Genomic DNA, 26,426 nt, shown 5'->3' with positions numbered 1-26,426 from the left:
TAGTTGCTTGTCTAGACGCACTGATGAGCTGTAAAACAGCGAAACAGTACTGTATCTGGATTACTACACACACACACACACACACACACACACACACATATATATATATATATATATATATATATATATATATATATATAATGTGTTTGTTTATATTTTCTAGATGTCGCGGATGATATAATTATTTCTACAGTCAACTAAAGTCGCATCTTACAAAATCTGTACAAACCAAAAACCAGAATTACAAAACTCGGGTTTCATAAGGATTTGTGCTCATTCAGTTGAAATCCAAACCCCTTGCAAGCGAAACAAGTACTTTGTCACTTGAGCAACCGTACCACACATAATTAAGTCTAAAAACTACCATGGAATAAGAAAGCTGCACCTAAATAATTATGTCATCTCTGATATTATCAATATTCTAATGATAATTTCTTTCGTAAGTTTACTTGTTGAATGACATCGCCCTAGCGAATGTAAAGATTCTACTCGTAAGACATCGGCATGAAATAGCAGGGGTTGGATGATCACACATCTTATTTGAATGAAGTAGGTACATTAAATAGACGGATTTCGTCGCGGTTTGCTTGATCTATGCTAGATAATAGATGTTTTGTGTGTGGTTCGCTTGCTATATATATGCATAGCCATAATATAAGCAACGAAAACAGCAAATATATACTTATGCTGCCTACATAAAAGTAACGCATGGTAACTAATTAAACTGTTTGCTGGATGGAAATTAATGTGCAATACGCAAGTATTATACAAAGTTAAAAACGTTAGCAAAATTTATTTTCTTTTCAAAAAATTAAATAGAAAAATTGTAATACTAGACAAAGGTTCAGGAACAAGTTTAATAATTTGCAAAAACTTTGAAGTTACATTGTTAAAAATCGATGATGGTGATATTAAACCATAAGTAGAATGCGGTTTTACTTTTTGCAAATTTTAGACAAATTCGACACTTAAACGCTCTCTTTTGAATAAAAACAAAAAAACATTATCGTTAACTATCAAGGGAAAAATTAAGTTTCCGACTTTTACATTGGACATCATATAATCAACAGCTATAAAACCGATAAAACGTCAGATGAAGACCCCCAAATCTGCACACCTCAAAAAAACAAAAACAAAGTGTAGATAGAAGATATTTTAGAATGTATGCAATACCGTTTTAGAGGTCTCTGCTATTCTGAAATTAGGTGCATCTTATTTATTTAAATAGATCGTGACATATATTATTATCCTCTATATTAATAGACTATTTGGATTTATAAACATAATAGCTGCTTTAGAGAACAATGAGTCTATACATAATTATATTACCTTATAATACAGACAGTGAATAGCAATACATACGTCATATGAACCAAAAAAACGCCACTTAGAGGTGAATGTAGTAATAAAATAATGCATTTAAGATTATTTACCATAATCCGTCAGCTAATCTATTTTCATTAGTAAAAAGATCAGAAAGTCTGCTTAGAGTAATACGTATATAAAGGAAAATCAAACTAAATAACGTTTACAGCGTTTAACTATTAATATAAACTATCTATCCTTTGTACTTACGATAACCTATGTCCTCTCTCTCAGATTAAAACTGTGTGCGTAGAGTAAAATCCAAAGCATAACAACCTGGTTTATTCAATATTTCCAAATAACAACTTCAAGTATTTATATTGAATTTTATGCAGGTATGCAAAGTTTGGCTACACTAGTACGGTAAGACTTCGATCTGTAGCTGTTAAAACCAAGATACAATCAAACAAAATGTGTGCAGATTATTTTGAAGTGTTCATATAAAAATGTCCTTCCAATATCAACACTTAATGCCAGTGTGGTATGTCGTATATATATATATATATATATATATATATATATATATATATATATGCATATATATATATGCATATATATATATATATTAAATAATAGAATATCAGAAGATTACGTGGCGTAGAACGATTATATATATGTATTTAGAGAGAAATATCAGAAGGAAATTACGTTGCGTATATCGATTATTTAGCTAGTAGCTAAATATGGCCTGGCGAACGCGAGACAAAATAAAATGTTTTTGGCAGAATAAATATAGTGCGAGAAAGACGATAGAAATTAATTGAAATAAAGTACGTCGAAATACGTGAAATATCTCCTTCCAACCCCAAGGAAATACCGGTGAAGATAGTAGATTTTTAACAAGAACAGAAGGATAAAATAAAAACAAAATAAAATACGAATGGAAAGTGCAGTAAAAAAAACTTACAATAAAGAATAGCGAATGAATAACAGTCTATGGAGGGGGCAGTAATTTAGTTTAAATTATCTTAAGTGAGAAATCGAGAAACATGGCTGAATAATGGCTCCTGGTGTTCGTCAAATATTTTTACGTCTTTCCTTTGCACTGCTTTTCATTGTATTCTTTGTCGCGTTTATCATGTATCAGTCGTCCTGCTTATTTCAATTCGACGTTTAAAGGGTGTGGATATTTTTATCAATTCATTTTATTTTTAGGAGTTTATCACGCAAACAGCTGTTTTGGGAAAATGTTTTATCAACTATTTAACACGTATGGCATTCTTTTGTGTTGCTTATATATTTCCTACGTTGTATATATTTTGAAAGGCATTATTTTTATGAAGCTTTTATCCCTTACACATTTTGTTGCATTCATTTATAATTGTTGAAAATATGGTCTTGTTTTGTCTTTCCTTGCGTTTACTGTTCTCTTAGTTTTATTGTATTATTCGATACTTGAGTGTAATAGACATCTAAGCAATGTAACCAATTACTCAGTACGTTCCCAGTATCGACTGAGATTTTTGATTCAGTCCTAAAATAACTGATTTGGCAGCAACCTCGTTTATTTTCGTCTGTCTCTATTAATTTTCAACATCAATTATCTGGTATTGTTTATATAACCCTTCGATTGTCTCCCTTTTTACATGTTTAATGTGCGTAGCAGCTTGGTCATTTTTATGTCCGATTAAAGATTATCTTCCGATACTTTGGTCATACTAAACTGTATGTAAAGATAAGTATAATGTATATATATATATATATATATATATATATATATATATATATATATATATATGTATACGTGTGTGTGTGTGTGTATCCTCGGTTATCATTACAAACTTAAAGACATATTTATGTAACACGCATAGGATTTATTCTTATGTTAATGTAATGTTAATGTAATACGCCTTACGTATGTTTAGTTAAATAGCAGACAGTTACCAAAGAGCTAAAAAAAAAACGGATGTGTATTTCTCAAATAAAATTTTAAAACGTTGGAGAGTTTCTTTTTTGAATAAACATGATATGTCGAAGGAAAATGTAACTAAAAATTGGCATATTTTCAAGTTAGCAATATTATGAAAATACAAATTGAAAAATATATATACATCCGGACGACCATACATCCGGACGGCCACCAATTCTCGAATCGTCAATTGGTGTTCATTTGTACGAAAATAAAACTTGTGGCCAAGCATATTCTGATGAATGTTTTCGCATTTTACATAAAGCCCGGAACAAACAGCACCTCAACATCTTGGAGGCCGTCAGTGTGCTGATGCGCAAACCAGCTTTATGTAGACAAAACGAACTTTCACATAAATTAGAGTTATTCCAAAACTCTAATAAAAAAGTCTACATGTACGCTGGTTTTTCTGTTTTGTCTATAATTATTTGTAGACAACGGATTTTCTTAATTATATATATATATTTTTTCTCGACTTCATCTCCTCCCCTTTTTCCATTCTCATTCGTTAATTTAATGTAACTTACCGACGAGATCTATCGAAAAAGGTCGGTTAAAAGGTTAACCTCTAGATCCCTTAATTATTTTTTTTACACGAAATTTCGTATGGATCCTTTTTTATTCGATGTTTTTTTTTTTTACCTATAATTCTTTTTAGTCGATTTGTCTCTATACGATTTCCCGTTTCTCTTGTTTTTTTTTTCACCCATAATGACTCCATTCATACTTTTCAAAGCAATATTAAAATTGTGTACCACGAAACAGCTGTTTAAATATATATATATATATATATATATATATATATATATATATATATATATATATATATATATATATATTCCTATGTATATGGCAAAAGAAGAAATAACCTGCAGCTTTTTAGGAAATTTTCAACGTTTCCTTTCTATTTTGAAGGAACTTCTTCAGAAAATAATAGAGATGATTGAGAAATAAAACAGAATATACGATTAGGAACAAAAATACTTTCCTGTCGTCTACTCTGAAAAGTGATATATATATATATATATATATATATATATATATATATATATATATATATATATATATATAAAGGAAATTGTCAGTGTGTGCGTATGTGTGTGTACATTTCCGTACATATGTCAATGTTCGGTCTACAGATTCGAGATTTGACATAAGGGTTATTGAGATTTGGTGAAATCTTTTTAATCGGTTTCCAGCCAGCAGTTCAGTTGTCAAAGGGTCAAAGTTCAACGATTTTATATTTGAAAACTCTACCAAACTCATTCGCCAATTTTGGGGCTTAACACCTGAAATTTTAAATGTAGGTAACTTGGACATAGGTCAAACTTTTAATTTTACTAAAAACAAACATAATGAATGTTAACGGATCCAAATTGGAGTAAAAGTTGTTGTTTTTTTTAATTTACCTCTGCAGTCTCTACAAAATTACGCAGCCAATATCTGGTCTAAATACTTGAAATTTTACATAAACAGTATTAAGATATAGGGCAAGCTTTTTAATCGGTTTCGTTCGGAAATTTGAACTGCCAATATATAATACTACGCATGTATGCTGTATGTCTGCCTAATACTCTCGACTGAGGCGACAGATTTTCACAGAATCAGAATCGTTCTCGGCCATTTAGACGACAAATATCGAAAGATTGGCTAAAAGAATTAATTACTTCACTCTTTAACTGGACACTTTTCTATAGGGAGGGATCGCTTTTTTCACTGATATTGTCGAAAATCATCCCCTGTTTTCGATTGTCTAGCCTTAATTTAAACCTACGTCAGGTTTGGCGATGCGTGTAAAAGCAAATACTTCACTTTTTTTTTCACGTTTTTTCCTCCTTCGCAGTAGGGGTTCGAGCCTACCTTCCTACTAACACTTTTTTTATTGCTTAACAAACACCTCCAAACCCACGGGCAACTCCGGGCACCCAGGCTAGTATATATATATATAATATATATGTATATGTATATATATATATATATATATATATATATATATATATATATATATATATATATATATATATATAAATAAGGGGGTAGTCACCAACAATGTGCATTTTTTAACATTATTTTATTATTCCGTGTCTTGGTTTTTCATTGAGAATTATGTTTGGATCATTATAATACTGTTTTTAAGTCATTGAAATCGTTTACGTACGTTTCAGACGGTCTGATGCGTCCTCGTCAGAAATTATTTTCAAATGTGTAAAAATGGCGATTTTCGTTAGTTTGGAGTTTTTCCAAGGGGTGGAGGCTTGTAAGTGTTTATTATACATTGGTATGCTGAATTTTTATTTTATTATTGCTTTTTTATTTGGTTTGTCCAGGGAGATTTTGACCTGGCTGTAGTCAGTCAGTCGCCATTTCTTTCTGGTAATGTGTTTTTTTTCTTTTCCTTTAGGGTGGGGAAGGGTGTGTCTGTGTGTGTGTGTGTGTCTGTGTGTGTGTGCGTGTGTGTTTATGTGTGTGTGTGTGTGCGCGTGTGTGTGTTTGCTTTTATTGATTTGGGAATGTGTATATTGTTTTATAGTATTTTGGGGTTATTTGCTTTCTTAGGAAGGCGGCTGTGGTCCGAGGTCGTTACTAATGTGTATGTGTTGGGAGGGGGGACTGGCTCTTCTGAAGTAAGGGTAGGGGTGCTTTCATTCTATTTTGATATTTATTTTTTGGATTCTTGGATTTTAGTATTGTGATTTTTTCGTTTTAGTCTTATATTATGTTTGTTTAGAAAGAGGGGTGTATTTAAAATAGGGGATTTTTTAATGTTTCTATTTATTTGTCTCCCCATGGGGGTATGGCCAGACCCAGGATCGGTTCCTAGTGTGGGGGAAGATTTTGTTCCCCAGAGGGGGGCATTGGGGGTGTAGGTATGGGAGGGGATGATAGAAGGGAAGATAGTCGTTTCAGTCATGAGGGGGTTTTCCTCCCCTGACTGAGGAGGGAGCGAGGTGTTGGAACAGATATTATACTACGGTTCTAGGTATCTCCTTGTGTTGTTGGTTCGAGGTTAAGTAGGGTTGGTATTGTTCAGTGTGTTGTATTAGAGATAGGGGTGTTATGTCTGTGTGTGGTTGTATGCGCGCACGTGTGTGGGTTTTAATGTGTCGGTTCTGATTTATGTGTGGGTGTGTGTATGTGTATGTGTATGGGTGTGCATGCGAGTGTACCTTGCATTTCATGTTTTTGTATGATGGTATTAGGTTCTGTTCAGTTCAGGAGTGGATTTGGTGATGAAGTTTTTTCCTGTATAAGTAAATAAAAATAATTGTCTGTTTGGAAGATTGGCATTATTTTGAAGCTGTTTCCACTGCATGTGTGTACGTGTTTTGAAACATAGAGGTGTCTGTTATCTGCAATTTTGATGTTGCTCTTATGTAAGGCCTATCTATAACTGAAATTTTTGGTGGCGCCTATGTAGGATTTGTTGCATGTTGTGCATCTTAGTGCATATACTACATTTCTGGAGGTGCAATTTAGATCCTTTTTTATTTTGAATGTTTGTGCTGGATTTTTGAATGTGTATGTATTACCTTCTATTATTATTTCACATACTCCACATCGCGGTTTGTTGCATTTTGTAACCCCTTTTGTAGCATGTGGGACGAGTTTTGAGGAAGTTAGGATGTGTTTGAAGTTTTTGGGTTGGCGTTTGATTTTTATTATTTTTGTTGTTTTAAGTATGTTGTTTAGTTTGTCGTTTTGATTGAGGAGGATAAGGTTTTTTGTTATATGTGTGAATAGTTCTGGGTTGTTTGTGTTGTGTGTAGAGACGTATGCTAGAATTTGTTCTTTGTTGTGTTCTTTTGGGGTTCTTAGTTGCTCTATTGAAATTTTTTCAGCCAGTTCAATACCTTTCTGTATTAGTGGTAGTGGGTATCCTCTTTTCCGCAGTGTAATTTGTAGTTCGTTCAGTCTAGTTGAACAGAGGTGTCTGTCTGGTACTATGGTGCAGACTCTACGTGCTAGGGAGTAGGGTATTGATTTTAGACAGTTTTTAGGATGGTGGCTTTTGAAGTGGAGGTATTGCTGAGTGTCTGTGGGTTTGTGGTAGACGTCTGTGATTATGTTGTTTTTTTTTAATTGTTACTAGGATGTCTAGGAAAGGTAGTTCTGTGGGGCTTTGTTCTAGTGTGAAGTTTATTTTTGGATGTAGATTTTGTAGTAAAGTGTGGATTTCTTTGATACCCCCCATGAGGTTCTCCAGAGGATAAAGCAGTCGTCTATGTATCTTTTCCAAGATTTTATGAAGAGTGTTTTTATATTGTGCCCGTACTTTTGCTCTATTTTTTCATAAAGGGTCTCTTCTAGGAAAGCGAGTGTAAGGGTGGCATATGTCGGTGCCATTTTGGTACCCATCGCTGTGCCTAGTATTTAGATGTAGTTGTCTTTATTGAATTAGAAGGAGTTGTTATTGAGGATTATGTCGATGCTATCAATCACGAATTGTTTATTGAATCTGGGGTGTAAAGTCTGTGTATGTTTATCAATCCAATATGCGATAGCTTCTTTTCCTAGATTGTGTGGGATATTGCTATATATATATATATATATATATATATGTGTGTGTGTGTGTGTGTGTGTGTGTGTGCGTGTGTGTGTATTCATAAAGCTTTTAAACCTTAAGATCACATTTTCCTTGACTATATCGAAAACTATCTATAATCTTTAGATACTCTTCCAAAGCATCAAAACTCCCACCTTTTCAAGAATATAACGCATTAACTAGAAAACTCCTGCATGAGTACAGAATGTAAAAATTCAATATCCACAATTCATGTAAATTGGAAAACAAACTTTCTAGATTAATTGAAAACAGTAATTGGATGACACTTGGACGTCCAGACTTGGTACATAGTTACTAAGCTACACCAATCTCAGTAATTGAAACTAAAGCTCTCAGCTTCGGATTAAAATTCGCAACCGGCATACATTCACACATCATCACTAACACACCCCTAAAACATATAAACACGACGATTCAGACGCCTTTACAAAGGGCATATACAAGGAGTTTTCTTCATAACAACCCCCAAACTAACGAACAAATATTAATGAAAGGATAAACAGATACTCTAAAACAACGAATAAAAAAGTAATCGTAAAATCACAAGATGATAAAGGCGGAGGCATAGAAATATTAGATAAAATTTACATAAAAACTGTATACATAATTATCGGACACGAATTCAAAAACTATATACAAATACATTGAAACTTTTAATAAATCATTCACAACAACTTGTTAAAAATGCAAAAGTGGAAATATTACATTGAGCATCACGTAATTATATCTACATTATATCTGTGTTCCTAAGACGCATAAATCGAACATTCCCATGCACTTATTTATATCCAATATAGGCCGTGCAACACAGAATAGTAGAAACCATTGCACACATCCTTACTCCACTAATGGGTACCATTAGCAACAAACATGTAAAGAACTCTGGTGACCTATTAAACAAAATAAAAAAAATATATCAAAACATATAATAAATCCATACATATCTTGGAGATCGTTTTTATGTGCTACTGTCCTCATCAATAATTAGCTACACATTCACTTAAATTAAATTGATTTCCTCTAAGTCACTAATACAGATAATTATACTTATTACCGACGTGACCTATTTCCAATTCGATAACACTTTCTATAAATAAAAATCTGCACTGACCATGAAAAAACATCTTTGTGAGATGATGTTTTGAATATAAAAAACTAGTTATAACCAAAGTTTCATTTCATTCAGATAAAATACTAGAGAACGGGGCCTAATTAGAATCGGGGCCCGTTTTTTGTATGTATATATGTGGTACTGATCTCTTTATTATTCTTAGAATCCGGTCCATTTAAATTTAGATTACCGTTAAACGTAAATAAACGTAAATAAATAAATAGACAAGATATGATGAGTACATCCTTTTTTCTCCCCACAGGTACACAGAAGAACTAAAACACAAATTAAATACTAACTTTTATTTATTATCCTACTCTTTTCTCAGTTGCTTCACGGCGTTTCGGCCAATTATTCCTCTGGCCTTCGTCAGGTGCTAACCGCGACGGATAGGAACTCTGAATCAGTCAATGCAATTACTGCCTTCCATAGTTGTTGTCATCTCACCACGTTTGGCCAAGGAAGCCTCTGGCCGACTTTGGGTAGGATTGAAATAGCTATCTTCAGACAATTCTTACCTGGAACTGTAGAGATTCAACGTTGCTATCAACTGCGCCACGGGCTCCGAAGGGCTGTCAAGGTTGCTTTTTTTGGTCTTATAAATTCATGTTTTCCTGATCTTCCATGGTCGGGTTCGTATTGAATCGTATGTATTATTTAAGAACTTCCTCATGAATACAATGTGTTAAATTTTACTAAAAGCAGGCTCGTTTAAGAAAACCCAGGGCATTTTCATGCGTTAGTTCGAATGTGAAAAGGTTCAATCCAAAAGCAGAATTCTGAACTGGGTGGACCACTTCGAGAAGTATGGGACCGTGGAGAACCCTGACGCTGTCAGAAAGAACCGTCCAGGCCACTCGGGGCGTCCCAAGAAGCGAACAGCCGAGCTGGTCGAAAGAGTGAGAGAGTCTCTCCAGCAGAGTCCGAAACGCTCTGTGCGTAAGCGAAGTCAGTCCCTCGCTATGTCCCGTGAGACTTGCAGGAGAGTGCTGGTGAACGATATCAGGGCTTACCCATACAGATTACAGACGCTGCAGACCATTACGACCTCAGACAAGAAGCAAAGGAGGGCTATGGCAGTCAAGATGCTCGAGAAGATTGAGGAGCCACCAAGTTTCCTTAACCTCCATTAGACCTCAGAAAACTTCACTTCCATCTTGATGGAAAGGCGAACTCCAAGTCAAATGTCTTCTGGGGGTCCTCCAGACCCAATTAAGTAGCCATACAGCGCCTGCGCTCTCCTAAGTGCACGGTGTGGGTTGCAATCTCGGTCAGAGGCATCATCGGATCAATCTTCATCGAAGAATCTGGTGCAGCCGTGACAGTCACCAGGGAGCGGTATGTTAAGGTCCTCAGAACCTTCAAGAGTGAGCTCCAGACCATCTACCCGTCGCTCATAAGCAAGTTCTGGTTCCAGCAGGACGGAGCAAGTTTTCACACCTCAAAACTATCCCGAGAATGGTTAAAAGAGAACTTCTGAGGCCGAGCCATCCCCCACCCCAGATGTTTTCTTTGAGGTTATCTTAAGGACAACGTCTATGCAAAGAAACCCAGAACCATCAAGGAACTCAAGGAAGCTATCAGGGAAAAGATGAGAACCATTACCAATTCGGTCTGTAAAAACGTCATGGACAACTTCGTACTGCGCCTTAAGAGATGCACGGAGCTGAATGGAAGCCATCTAGAACACATGTTGTTGAAAGGAGAAAAAAGGGCAAATGCCCTAGTGTTTTGATGTGATGTTTTGAATCTAATAAACTAGTTATGACCAAAGTTCCATTTCATTTAGGAAAAAAACTAAGAAACGGGGCCTAGTTAGAATTGGGGCCCGTTTTTTGTATGTATATATATGGTACTGGTCTCAGCAGGCCTGCTAACCCTTGTGAGGGGACGGTGTTGGTACAGCATCGCTAAGCAATGTGTCCCCTAGACTGAACTAACCGTTAGAGTCAATGATCAAGAAATAGCTGGTATCGTACCCAGCTTCACACAAAGCTTACCAGGGTGGATCAGGCCCTTTAGTGTTGGCTCGCAACTGATCTAGGAGTGGAACACTCTTACAAGAAAATCCTGCGATCGTTTTATCATCTGACGTGTGGCACATGTGTGCACCTGTACAGGCCATGTTAATCCGATGGAGAGAGTGTGCTTTGTTCAGCACAAGCAATGTCCACTTTAAACAAATCAAAGTGCAGGTTGTTCAGTGAACAATTTTCACTCATTTAAGCCTAAGGTTTAGTACATCGATATGTGCTTTTTTTTTAAATAATAATAAATTAATAACACCCTCTGGCGATGATGGGATTGTGACGGGAACAGGTGAAGGATGTCACTGGTAGTTCCTAGCATGAAGATTGCACATAGGTGGTGGAAGGTAGATGGCCTTTTTTCACAACACCCGCAAGTAATTGTGTGACTCGTGTCCTCCTTTCGTAAGAAAGCAGCCCTTTATAGGATGGCACTGCTTTCCTCTTCATGGGGAGGGGTCTAAAAAGGTGACCTAATAATGGTTTACTTGCTCATGTCCCTGCCATCAGGTGCAGATGTCTGGACATCCAATATTTGCACTCAAATCAAGAATAGAAACAAAATACTTGGAACGAATATGTCCATTGCGACTTGGAATGTAAGAACACTCCGGGATAACAAAAAGAACCCTGAACGAAAAACAGCTATCTTAGCACGTGTGTTAAGGCATCATAGAATTTCTGTTGCAGCTCGTTCTGAAACTAGGTTTGCTGATACAGCACATCTAGAGGAAGTTGAAGGTTGATACACTTTTTATTGGATTGGAAAACCAAGTTCTGAGAAACGTGAATCTGGTGTTGGCTTTGCCATCGGGACTGATATTGCCAAGAATTTTGAGTCCCTGCCCGTTGGTATAAATGACGGACTTATGTCCTTGCGCATTGCAGTAGGAAACGACAAATATGCCACATTTTTGAGTTTCTATGCACCTAGACTTAATTCATCTGATGCGCTAAAAGAGTTGTTTTACTCCTCTTTACGCGAACAAATAAACAAGGTCTGTATACAGGATAATCTGTTTGTCTTGGGTGACTTCAATGCTCGTGTGGGTAGTGATACACAATTTTGGAGAAATGTCATTGGTTCATATGGAATTGGTAAAGTCAACTCAAATGGTGTTCTCTTATTGTCTCTTTGCAGTGAATTCGATCCCTTGCTCACTAATACAGTATTTCAGCTGCCTAATTGCAAGTAAGATAGTTGGAAACATCCCCGGTCTAATCATTATCATGTCAATTATTATGTCATTGTACGTCGTTCTGATAGACAAGATATAAATCTTACACGTTCTTACAGCATCGGGGAATGTTGGTCAGATCATAAATTGATCTGCTCCACAGTCAGGTTGAAAACTAAGCGCCCTGTTCGAAACCAACGTAATTTTTCCATCAAGAGAATTGATGTAGGCAAGTTGAAAGTAAAGGCGATAATGCACTCATTTCAAAAGGCTACTGATGAAAAGTTGTCCTCCGTTGTATGTGAGAATGATATTGAGGCATCCTCGAGAGAGTTAAAAACTGCGGTGTATGACTCTGCTACAGAGTCATTAGGATATGTTGTTCGAAGGAAAAACCAAGAGTGATTTGATGTAAATGATCCAACTATCGTCCTACTGCTCAATAACATGCATCAAACCCATCAAGTATGGATTACTGACAAAAATTATTCAGTGAAACACAAGGCTTTCAGAATGGCCAAAAGGTTGGCAAAATCTCTTCTCCGGAAAATGAAACAAAACTGGTGGGAGCAGAAAGCTGAGGCCTTACAAAATGCGGCGGATAGTTGTAATTTTAAATCATTCTACCAAAACCTCAAGGGGGTGTTTGATACAATTTTAAGGAGGGCATCTCCAATATTTTCGTCGAATGGCATAGTCTTTTTTCATTTATTCACTCTCTCTCTCTCTTTCTCTCTGTATATATATATATATATGCATATATATATATTTATATATATATATATATTTATATATATATATATGTATATATATTGACTAACTGTCAAACTATCGAATAGGAATCGAGTATTGAAAAAAAAATCAGCAATCGTGATCGGAAATAATAATCTGAATTGACCAAACACTAATTATATATATATATATATATATATATATATATATATATATATATATATATATATATATATATATATATAATATGTATGGCGATTAAGCTACACTGAATATTCGGCGTTTTCTTCACTCTAGGATTCGTCAGGCTTATATAATAAGCCTGACGAATCCTAGAGTGGATGAAACGCCGAATATAAAGTGTAGCTTAATCGCCATATATATTTTATAAATTAATAACTAGCTCTACCTACATATTGATCACTTTTGAAGTAAATACTTAAACTTTACACATAAATCTATACTTTCGTATATTAATTTTATGTGAGTAAATGAAGTAGTTATATATATGTATATATATATATATATATATATATATATATATATATATATATATGCGCTTAACCATGGATGTGGCAATCCCACAGATTGACAATAATTTCACAAAGTCCGGTGGTATCGTGAGATACTGCTGGGGTGCTCTTGGATGCTTCGATCCCCAAACCATGCCTGCACCCAGACTTTTTATCTGATCACAGCTTTATTGGAAGCAACAGGTTTTGCATAAACATTATATATATATATATATATATATATATATATATATATATATATATATATATATATATAGTTTTGGGCAAAATTATGGATCACAAATGAAAAATGGAAATTATGATTCAATATATATGTATGTATATATATATATATATATATATATATATATATATATATATATATATATATATATATATATATATATAATTTTGGGCAAAATTATGGATCACAAATAATAAATTGAAATTATGATCCAAACTCATATATTTAAAGGTAAAGAATTTGGATGTGAAAATTAAAAATCTATTCTAAGAACAATCCATCTTTGACATGGCATCCTATTGCCTTTATAACAGTATACATCCGTGTTTGTATATTATTTGTTAATTGTTGTAGTTGTTAGGTTTATTTTCTGCCACTCTTCATGAAGTTTGTCCTCTTATTCTTTTTTGTTATACAATCATGCATTTTCATTCTTTTCCTAGATAGGAACACAAAGTGTCAGTTATATTTAGAGCTGGGTTTTAGGGGCACTTCAACACTGTTATTCTTTTGCAAAAACTAACCCATAAAAACATTTGACGTGTGGTATGGGGCCGCTCCTTGTTGGAAAATTACATCACTTGGTATTTTATTATTAAATATTTTAGTCAAAATAAACTTTACCATTATGTTAGTATGTGAATTTCATTTTGCCATACATGTGTACAGCATTCCTAAGGAAGGCATGCAGCCTCACACCTTAAATGCGACAGGTGGGACCACACAATCAGGATGAAATGCCTCTCCATTCTTATGATGAACGTAACACGCTCCATGGGCGCCAAAATCTGATGGACAAAAAGAATTTGTAAAAAAAATTTAATAAATATTATGAATGTGTACTCACATAAACAGTTTAATTGTTCCTTTCAAACTTTGGGAAATAGAAGCTATTAACTTACTTCAACGTTTCTTTTGTCAGACGAAACAATTCTGGTCCAATCATCACGTGTCTAATTTTTATGTTGTTGTTCTTTTGCGAATTTCCGTCGTTTTTCTTCTGTTGACATAAGATAAGTATGATGTATTCCCTGCTTTCCATCTTTTTAATCTCACTTCTTAATAATCTTCCTCTAAGTGTCTTAGCTGAAATGTTTTTGTTTGCATCCAATCTAATCTAAGGGGAAAGCTCTTGAGAACTTCTTCTCTAATTTGCAACGGGTGCTATTTTCTAAGATTTTTCTTCCCTGGTGGTTTACGGCCTAGTTCTTTTCTGTTTTTGAAATACTTTTTCTTTGTACCTTTTAATCGTTACTGGAACTCTTTTCAAAGAAAATTCAATCATCCAGGCAATTCCTTCCGGATAATCTCCATCATCAGATAAAGCAATAATGTGTACTTTTTAATCTCTTAAATAAAAAATTACAGTACAATCTAAGAGTACGCTTAAACCAGGACAAAACTCAAAGAAAATCAAATTGCCTCATCCCTTGAGGCTTGCATTTACTAACATCCGTGGGCTTAGAACTGATTTAAATGATGTTGAAGCATTTCTCTTAACAAACACCCCGGATATTTTAGCACTAAGTGAGACTAAGCTACCCTCCTCCATCCCCTCTAACTACTTTAACATGCCCGGATATGTCCCACTCTGCCGTAAGGACTCTGACAGACATTTGCACGGGCTTGGAGTATATATTCGAAACACCCTCCCCCTGACTAGAGAAAGAAAACTAGAATCGGACAATCAAGCCTTTATGTCATTTAGACTTAACATGAAACGTAATATTAGTTACTTAGTATAACAATAAATCGTTTTGAATATCGGAAGGAATTTAGAATGAAACTCAGCTAAAATGCTTGAGAGAGGTTTTAAAGCAAATACTATGTTAAATATTTTACATTTGCTCTCAGTTGTTCATTTAAATACGTGAGTATAAATAATTATCTGATCGTTTTATAAGTGCTCCATTATTTTGGCCATCGCTGTATATATATATATATATATATATATGTATATATATATGTATATATATATTCTTTTATAAATGTGGGTGCATATTAAACACACACTTTTTTCTATTTATTTAAAAATAAAATACAACTCCTTTATATATGGTTCGTGGAATTGCATTCATCTGTAAAATATCTAGCTAATTTGCATATTCTTTTCAACATTTATTTTAATGATTTCCCTATTAGTTTTTTTCGGTTTTCCAATGGGATGATCATCTTTATTTTACTATTACCTGTAATTATATTCATGCAGCTCTACTACATGATTTATACTTTCATATTTGCGTAAAAGGATTATGGTAAACAGAAACATATTTCTCTATATCTTTATGTATGTATATATATATATTTATTTGTGAAAAATTTTGACTAGCACACTCCTCTGTCACTTTTTGCTCTCCAAATAAAACTAAATACATAGGGCATTCAAACCCATGCGAGGTTTATATTGGGTGTTAGCCGAGAAAATCGGTGCAAAAGTATTAAAATTAAAAAAAAATGGAAATTCCCATTTGATCATCAAAAGCCGGCATTATGAATATGCATGCGTAACCTAATAGCTTATCATCTATGTTTTAATTTTTACCTTTGAATCAACCATGTCTTTACAGCTCAGGCATAAATGTCATAGGAAAAATGGTTTGGATTCTCGGTGGTGGCGCACGAGTAATTTTCTTTTAAATATTTTTAATTCATTAATATTTTTTGGATCCATTATAATCTTGTATATAATAAAGTAGACGCAGTTTTTCTCCTCTGGACCAAAATACCGCAGGATTGTGGGAACAGATGTCAAATCCTGATTTGCCGGCTAACCTCTCTTAACTTATTATTCGCCACATAGACTTGGCGTAACTTACACATATTACTAATTACATATCTCGCTTGCCTAAATCCAGCACATGTGATTGGTTGATTAGTGGCCATTCTCACATTCTGTTATTCTTTATTCTACGACTAAATGAACGGTTTGACAATACAAAACGCAGCCACTTTCCTATCCGAAGCTTCCGCACTACATTCATTATTTTTTTATTATCTCCAATGAATTTTAATTTCTGTACTATCTAACATTAAATTAAATCCATGACGATGCTCAGATACCCGAAAGCATTAGCAGCTACGTAAATCTATTTCTAATTACATTTAATCGGATGGAGGGACAGCTATAGATAGAAAAATACAGACAGTGGGAGGGAGAGAGAGATCAGCTGTGTTATTCTTTAGATCATTCACGCGCTCGTAGCTGCCGGTAACTTTTTATTTTGCAATTTTTCTTTATACTTTTTTCGGTTGCACGCCACAGGCCTAGATGCTATTTGAAGTTTTCCTTAGGAGGTTGCTTTCTTTCTGTCCTGTATTATGTAACCCGTATTTCTGTCAGAATTATAAAAACAAAATATACTCCTGTTTTCGAACTTTTATATATATTCTTTATGTTTACTATTTATCTTTTAAAATTATAAACACACATTTATTGGTTTTTACCGTGCTTCATTTATAATATTATCATGCAAGCCATTCATAACATGGGGGGTATCTTGTAACTATTCTGTGCTTCCACCTAGCACTTTAATTTAAAAAAAAGCTTCTGCACTTATTGAAACCCGCTATCTTTATAAATAGTATTTTCTAATTAAAATATTTTGTATTAAATTATTAGGTGAAAGTACAGAACAGTTACAAAAAAGATCCTAGGCTCCCTATGTAAAAAATGGCTTTCCAAATAATAACGTTATTAATTCAGAACGGTTCCACCAGTGCGTAAGCACCGAAACAAAAACAAACAAAAAAATATTGTTAACCTTGAATTTGAACTGAAAAAAGCTTTTTTCAAATAGCGCGGTACCAACATGACACTGTTTAACATAAATTTAAAAAATACCAAAACTTTCTCTTTATATTGGCTCAAATTAGAAAATGTTATTATAAATTTAAATCGTTTTGCTTTTTTCAAAATATATTAAATCGATTACATATATTTTGGAGGGAGGAAAGGACTTAGCGAGATAACGTACCCTTTGAATAAATTCACAATGATGTTAAATTGTAATTAAAAAAAAATTAAATATTGGCACTTATTTTCGTTACAACTATTCTGGACTTTCACCTAACAATTCAGTAAACATAAAGGAATTGTAAAACTTGAATTTTCTGTTGTTTAAACCGCCCGGATTTATTTACTTATAAAACTCGTTGGGATATATTTCAGAGAGACACCGATAAAAATAAATACACATTAAATAAATAGTATCTTTTTAAAGTGATATTTTATATCGTATTCAGCTTAATTGTAACACGCAGCACTTGAAGGAATTGTTTACTTTATTGTCGCTACACCGTAATCACGTGATTACAATTGCAGCAGACGAAACATCGCGAACTAAAAGGGTAAGGAGACACATGCTTTGAATTAATATAAAAGATCGTTCGATCGACAGTCCAAACTTATGAGATGCAAATATAACGGACGTTTCTGATATTGATGTCCGTTCTAAATTCCACAATTTACACTTTATTCACGCTGAACACGTACTATTTAACCATCAGTGAGAAACATTTTGCCGCGGTATTTCTCCTGGTAAATGCCACAAAGTACGTGTTCAATTTAGTAGAACGTTGTAATTGAAAACAGATCCACGATGATAAAAGTCATTAAAATATTTATGTCTTCAATTTTACATGTTTTTATACCTGACAGTTAAGATTAGAATCGATGAAATTGACGTGCCAAATGATAAAGAAGGAAAAGTGTGGAATTTACAAGTCGTGGATCTTTCATAAATGTTCACCGATTCTCTTAATAAAATTGAGTTGTATATTACAGTGGCACCGAACCTAGATTGGGGTAATTAGGCAAAAAAAAAAAAATTTCATTTTCCCAAAAATATATTTTTCATTTTCCAAATCATACAAACTATATATTTATATATTAAACACATTTGTCTGAATTAACACCAAATAAATTATCATTTTCATTAATTTACAGTCAGTTTGCATCTGGCTTCATGCACACCAGTTTTCGTTTACTTTACTTGTCTGTCAATTAATTTACGCCGCTAAAGTACAAATTTACCCTTTACTAGATTAGGACCTTTTTCATTAGTAATAACTACAACAATATTTTCTTGAAAACGACCCCTTCTATATGTTTTAAATTATGCTGAATAAGACAGTTTTGCCGGAAACAAGTACTTTGCAAGATAAAATGACACACATTATGTACTGTAATTCACTGTTCTACGCACGCGCGATAAAAAGTGTACTTCTCCCTGCACGACAATGACACCCCCCAATCTTTTTAATAGTCTTTGCGAGTTCGTATGCTGATATATATATATATATATATATATATATATATATATATATATATATATATATATATATATATATATATATATATATATATCAAGGTTGAACTTGGAGTAAATACTTGGACATTCCCACCGTTCATAAAATGGGGTGTCTTCCCAAACCCTTTCTTTACATTAGGGCGTTCGGCATAGGCCGCCTACAACAGCAACCGTAGTGTATTTTTTTTACAAGGAGGAGGAATACTTTAACCGGGCAATGCGGGTTAACGGGTCCTGCTAGGATAATAATAAATAAGAAATCTGTATTTATAAAAATAATATATTTAAGCATATTTTAAGACCGGGCAATACCGGGCGGCCTGCTAGTGACCAGAATTGGCTGGTTGTTTATACATATATAAATGTGGTGCGAAACATGTTTTAACAAACACTTATCTTTTGATTTTTAACATAGCATAAATATATACAAAATTTGTATTGGTTATTCATCAGAATTGTATATAACTCCAATGGTCGGTGTTATTTGATACCGTGTTCCATTTCAAATATCATTCCGCATTATGATTAGAAATCTAGACAGGAAATTCCAATTATAGCAGGGATGACTGTGTATCTTAATGAAAAATTAATTTCGGAATTTCAACGGCACTTAAGCGCTTATCACCATCTTTACCCGAACCAAGACCGTTGCCGCCAATATTATCAGTCAATATCTTTCGAAGATCCGCTAGAACTAGCGAGTAACTCGTTTATCCTTTTCTGATAATGATTTCTTAATTGTGGAGAAAATTTATCTAAGACTTTCGATGCAATAAATCTCCAGTTTTCATTATCGTTACGCTCTCGATTTCTTTTGCTCGTTTGTCGCAAATGACTCGTTTTTGTCTGTTTCCTTTCTTTTTTGCTTTCTGATAGTTGGTTGTTATAATGTGATATTATTTACTAATTGACACAAGTCGAGTGAGGAGGTTTAAACGCCGACAATAACTATTCCAAGAGATTTCATTTCGTAATTGATTAAAAATTAAACGAAAGTCATAAAATGGAGGAATTAAATAAGAAGTAATATAGACGTGCTTCGCCAAAATAATATTCACATGCGTCGTATAATTTCAATGGCGGTCTTTATGCGTCGATCGATCACGCCGCCTGTCATTTTCACTTTAAAATATAGGCACAGCCCCAAAAAATGGAAAAAAAGATTTTAAAGTTTTGTTTTTTAAACGAGTTAAAAATCTCATAAAATCCATTATTCTTGGGAAACTTTTTTCAGTAAAACAAAAGCTTGTATATTATAATATAAAAGCAGAATAATATTAATTTTAACTATTTTTAATAGATTTAAAAAAATTTAATTTTATATGAAACATCATTCACAGCGATTTTTGTCTCGATGGGTTACACATTTAAATATTTAAAAAAAAATTATTTAAATAAAATTTAGAATGATTTGCTATAAGAATATGCACAAATATTATTACATAAATACCTGGATTTCAAATAATTCTATCTTTTATCTTAAAATATAAATGTCGCGTAGCGAATTAACGATAACAAACATTAACGTCACTTATAAAGAAACTACGATGGCCTTTACAAGACAAAATAAAGTCGTTTAGTCCTAACGTTTGTTTTGAAAAGTATGTGAGGAATAAGGGTTTAATTTTTTTCATAAATGATAAATATATAAAATTAGTTCCCAATAAAACCTCAAGAATTAAACAACGATGAGGCTGGCCAGTACAAGATTAATGACCATTTTGAGAATGCTAGGCGGCATTGTTACAGGTCACCAGGACAACATTATAAATTTATTCTCCTCTTAATTATCGGTTTAAAATTCCTATTTATCGGACACATAAACGTCCACTTTGTTTGTGCCTATTAAAATAGGATTTTCATTTCTGAATCTCTCGATGACGTAGTGACCACATCTAAATAAATATACCTCTAAGACCTTCTGTATCAATATGAATCCATATTGCCTTAGACAGAATAAAGAGTTAGACTCAATTTCTTATGTGAAAAAAAACAGACTCTCCGAAAGAGGCACTCAGGCATAGCAATAAAATAAACATTTCTTGTCTAGAGATATTTCTTGCAAACTGACCGGAGAGAGATGAGATCCTTAGAATCAGAAGAAAAATGTGCTCCTTTCGAACGGTCAACAGTTAGTAAGTAGTTTTATCTGCAACGTTTTAAATATCTTCATTGTTTATGGTCGAAATAGCTTTTTCACTTCTAAACTCGAAGATTCGTTGATCTTTTATTAATTTATACTGGTCCAATAATCTCTGTACACGCATTTGTTTCTTGATATGCTTGCGTTTTAAATGGCATGTTACATTGTAGTTGAATATATGTCGGTCTTTTATACTTAGATTTGAAAGTAGCTGCAGTTCTTTCTTTAGTGCAACAATTTAGAAGATAAAAAATGACGAACTGGTTAATCTATTACTTGGAAAAAATGTAAAAAAAAACGTAGGGTATCGCTAACCACGAACACAGTGGAACAAAAACTATCTGCCCCTGTAGGACGAAATAAAAATCTTATAAAGAGGAACGATTGAGAGTAAGATGCCCAAAAGGGAAAGCTTATAGGTTGGACAACAATAATATTTTAATAGATCCAGTATGGATTGAAACAAATTAAAAAGCGTAATTATAAATATTAGATACGAACCCTAATAATAAATGTGCAACATGAGTTATTGTAAAAATACAATTTAGATAGTAGATTTGTAATAGAAACTTACATTCTATAGAAGTGACTAGCTAATAACAATTTTACACCTGTGAAATAAAAGTAGGGATTTAAGACTTACGTAGAGATTCTTCAATTCGACACAACTGAATACAAGAGGGACTATGAGATTTCTATGTGTCTCTGGATATTTTAAGGCGGGTCGCAAGTTGAATAAGTCATTGTAACTATATCAACACACATGGGAATAATAGTCCGAAAAATCACCCCCCCCAAAAAATAAATTAAAAGCATTATGCTAATCTAAAAAGAAATTCAGCAACATTGGACCAATTCCCCTTTGTCTGTAACGTTTCAGTATAATATATTGCCCTATGGATTTCTCGCCCCATTTATTTGCCACCTAGCAATACTTCATTTGGAAGTACCAATTCATAGGTGAACATACAAATAAGTTGTACGCATTTTCAGATTTTGCTAATACCAACTACAGTAAGATACAAAACGAAAGCTAATTTAATGTCATGAATATTATATTTCTTGTGAGTAATCATTAAAAAAATTCATCATTCTTTCAAAATAATTTAAAATTGTCATAGCTTAGTTCAGTCCATAACTTGCACGGTGAAATGATGCCTAGGTAATTGCATTAGATTTTCTGAGTCGTTAACAACGGTGCGAATGAAGTGTGTGATTGCTGTCCATATCATTTTTTGTGCGTGTTCTTCATTTTTATCGTTTTATTTTCTTTCGTTAATGTGTGTTTTATGTTTTATCAAAACTTGATGAAAATGCCGTTATTAAATATTCGAAAACACTAAAAACTGAAGATAAAAAGCAAAATATACACAACTATATCGTTAACCTAATTGCAACACACACACACACACACACACACACACACACACACACACACATATATATATATATATATATATATATATATATATATATATATATACATACTAGCATTTCAGCCCGGCGTTGCCCGGGTGTTTGCATGTGTATCTTGAGCAAAAAAAATATGGTGGTAGTAGGAAGGCAGGCTCGAACCTGTACCGCAAAGGACGAAAAGAACGGTGTAAAACCTAACGTTTATGCTCTTATGAACACCGTGAAACCGGCAGACATTTTTTTAAAATTAAGGCTAGACAATCTAAAGGAGAAAATAACTTTAAAAAATATCGGCGAAAAAAGTGCCCCCCCCCCGGTAGAAAACGGCCAGGGGGAGATATTAATGTTTAAAGCCAATTTTTCGATATCTGTCGTATGAAAGGTCGAACTTAAAAAAGATACTGATCTTTGTAAAATCCGTCTCTTCTATTGAAAGTTTAAGGCAGATATGCAAACATACATAACATTTATATATTGGTAACTAAAGATTTTCCACCCAAACCGATGAAAAACCTGGCCATATCTCTGAATAGTCTTCATGTAAAATTTCAAATATTAAGACCAGAAATTGTCTGAGTAATTTGAAAGAGACCGCAGAGGTCAATTTTCTTAAACGTTGACCCCTATTATGCCCCTTAAAATTTATTGTTTTGGGCTCAAATCAAGTTATTAAGTTAGATCCCTGTCCGAGAAACCTATATATAAAATTTCAAGTGCGTAGATCTAAAATTGTCGGAGGAGTCTGGTAGAATTCTCAATGGTAAAATCGTTGAACTTTGACCCCTTAATCGCCAAATTTCTGGCCAAAAACCGATCACATCGATTTCCCCAAATTACAGTATCCTGTATATCAAATTTCGAGTCTGTAGACTAAGAATTGACAGAGTTCTTGAGTAGGGAAATGTACACAGACACACAGACACACAGATACACAGATACGTTCACTTTTTATACTACTAAAATTACCCGTCGTTGACTGGGTTCAAAAACAACCTACAGCAAATGGACCCTGATTTATGAAAGTATGATAAGTTATGAAAAGGAAGTGTTGTAAAGAGATACCTTCGAATTTGGGGGTATCAAAACCAAAGCAAAATATGATGAAAGTAAAAATAAAATAGATAAACCTCATAATTTATTATACCATACTTGTTCACACTGAAACACTTTTCACAGTATTCTGTGGATCTATAGTAAAGAACCTTGTTAAACTTTGTGACATATTTCCATTCTATGGAGGCCAGGCGCGAACGAACACCCCACAATTTTATTATACTATATTTCTTCAAACTGAAACGTAATTATCAAAGTATACATACGCAGATAGATATGAGAAGTCTTTATTAAAGTTTGTGCCTATTTCCATTCTATGGAGGCCAGGCGCGAACGTAGACTCCACAATTTTATTATACCATCCTTATTTAAGTTAAAACATACTTATCAAATTATTATTATGTACATCTATATCAAAAACATTTGAAAACGTTTTTTTTTTAATGTTTAATTTTTTTATTTCCATACTTTGTGGACCAGAGGCGTACGCAGACCCCACAATTTTAATGAATCATCATTATGCCAGATCAAGCATACACATTCCTGTGTCTCGATACATCTATCATTATATGTGATCAGATTTTCATAATAGTAAACCATATAGGAGCCTATTTGTGACCGGACATACACAGACGTTCAGCTTTATATTTTAGAAGACTAGAATGGGTGCCCGATGTTGCCCGGGTGTTTGGAGGTGTAAGCTGAGGAAAAAAAAGACAAAAAAACAAGGTCAATTCTTTAAATTTGACCCCTATTAGGACCCCTTAATATGTACTGTTTTGGGCTCAAATCGAGTTATGAACTTAGATCCATGTCCAAGGAATCCGTATCTAAAGTTTCAAGTGTTTAGCCCCAAATTGTCGGAAGAGTTTGGTAGAGTTTTCAAAGGTCAAATCGTTGAACTTTGACCCCTTAAAAGCCAAATTTCTAGCCGAAAACCGATCACATAAATTTTCCCAAATGTCAGTATCCTGTATATCAAATTTCGAGTCTGTAGACTATAAATTGACAGAGTTATTGACAAGAAAATGTACACAGACACAAGACAGACACACATACACTTTCACTTTTATATATATATATATATATATATATATATATATATATATATATATATATATATATATATATATATATATATATATATATTTGGATTTCAGCCCGACGTTTCCCGGGTGTCTGGGTGTGTATCTTGAGCAAAAAAAAAAGTGGTAGTAGGAAGGCAGGCTCGAACCCGTACCTCAAAGGACGAAAACAACGGGGTAAGACCTGACGTTTATGCTGTTACGACCCCCGCTAAACTGGAAGCGGCATTTTTTTAAAATTAAGGCTAGACAATCTAAAGGAGAGGATAATATCAAAAAATATCGGCGGAAAAAGTGACCCCCCCCCCCGGTAGAAAAGTGCCTATTGAAGGTGGAGATATTAATGTTTTTAGCCAATTTTTCGATATTTGTCGTATGAGAAATCGAACTTTAAAACGATACTGATCTTGGTAAAATGCGTCACTATATTGAAAGTTTAAGGCTGACATGCAAACAGACTTACATACATACATTTATATATTGGTAACTAAAATATTTTCACCCAAACTGATGAAAAAGCTGGCCATATCTCTGAATAGTCTTCATGTAAAATTGCAAATATTAAGACCAGAAATTGTCTGAGTAATTTGGAAGAGACCGCAGAGGTCAATTTTTTTAAACTTTGACCCCTATTATGACCCCTTAAAATTTATTGTTTTGGGCTCAAATTGAGGAGTTTGGTAGAGTTCTCAAATGTCAAATCGTTGAACTTTGACCCCTTAATCGCCAAATTTCTGGGCAATAATAGATCACATCGATTTTCCCAAATCTCATTAACCTGTATATCAAATTTTGAGTCAGTAGAGTAAAAATTGACCGAGTTATTGCGTAGGGAAATGTACACAGGCACACAGACACACCGATACACAGACACACATATACACATACACTTTTATATATATATATATATATATATATATATATATATATATATATATATTCAGGCAAACATTATTAAAAACAGCAGAGATACTTTGCTTAATGATTCTTTTTTTCATTTTTTCGATCTTTCGTAAGACTTTTTTAACTTCAAGATGGAAGGTATTTACAAATGTTCCATGGTTCACACGAGCGCTTTGGATTCTTTCTTGAATCATCATCAGGTGGAGATAAAGTATTAAAAATAGAAGTGAAATATATAGTTACGAATGATAAAAAGAGTCAATGAAAAGTCGATTAAAATATACATTTACGAGTGATAAAAAACTCGATTAAAAATTAGGATGATAAAAGGCAATTTTAGTAAAACCAGTCGTATACTGGTTATGCTAAACATTTCAGCACATTATTGCTACTTTCAAAATTAATGCTATTTATCGATAGGTGCTGGGTTTTTTTATATATAGTGCTTCAAGTATTTTTACTTTTTTACAATTACTTTCCCGTTGCAAAATCCTTGTGTTGTCTAAGATTAGAGGGGGGCAGCTATGTTGATTTGTTAAATGCTGGTATATAGAGCTAGTACTGTTAAAATGCTGCTTAAATACACTAATATATATATATATATATATATATATATATATATATATATACATATATATATAGAGAGAGAGAGAGAGACAGACAGAGAGAGAGAGAGCGATAGATGCACGACAAATTAATGGAAACACCTTGTAAATTTACATCCATAAATAAGTGTATTAACCTTTTAAAAATTGAAAAAAATACCAAAATGTTGGTCCTATGTTTTTAGCAAGGTATGGGTATTTCTGCAGTGTTTCCAGGAATACCTACAGAGCCCTTGGGAGGAAAAGAACGTGTTGATGCAAGATATATAT

The sequence above is a fragment of the Euprymna scolopes genome, chromosome 2 (assembly GCF_053919585.1).
Source record: "Euprymna scolopes isolate OS-2025 chromosome 2, ASM5391958v1, whole genome shotgun sequence".
NCBI classification, from domain to species: Eukaryota; Metazoa; Mollusca; class Cephalopoda; order Sepiida; family Sepiolidae; genus Euprymna; species Euprymna scolopes.
Note: the sequence above shows the minus strand (reverse complement) of the source record.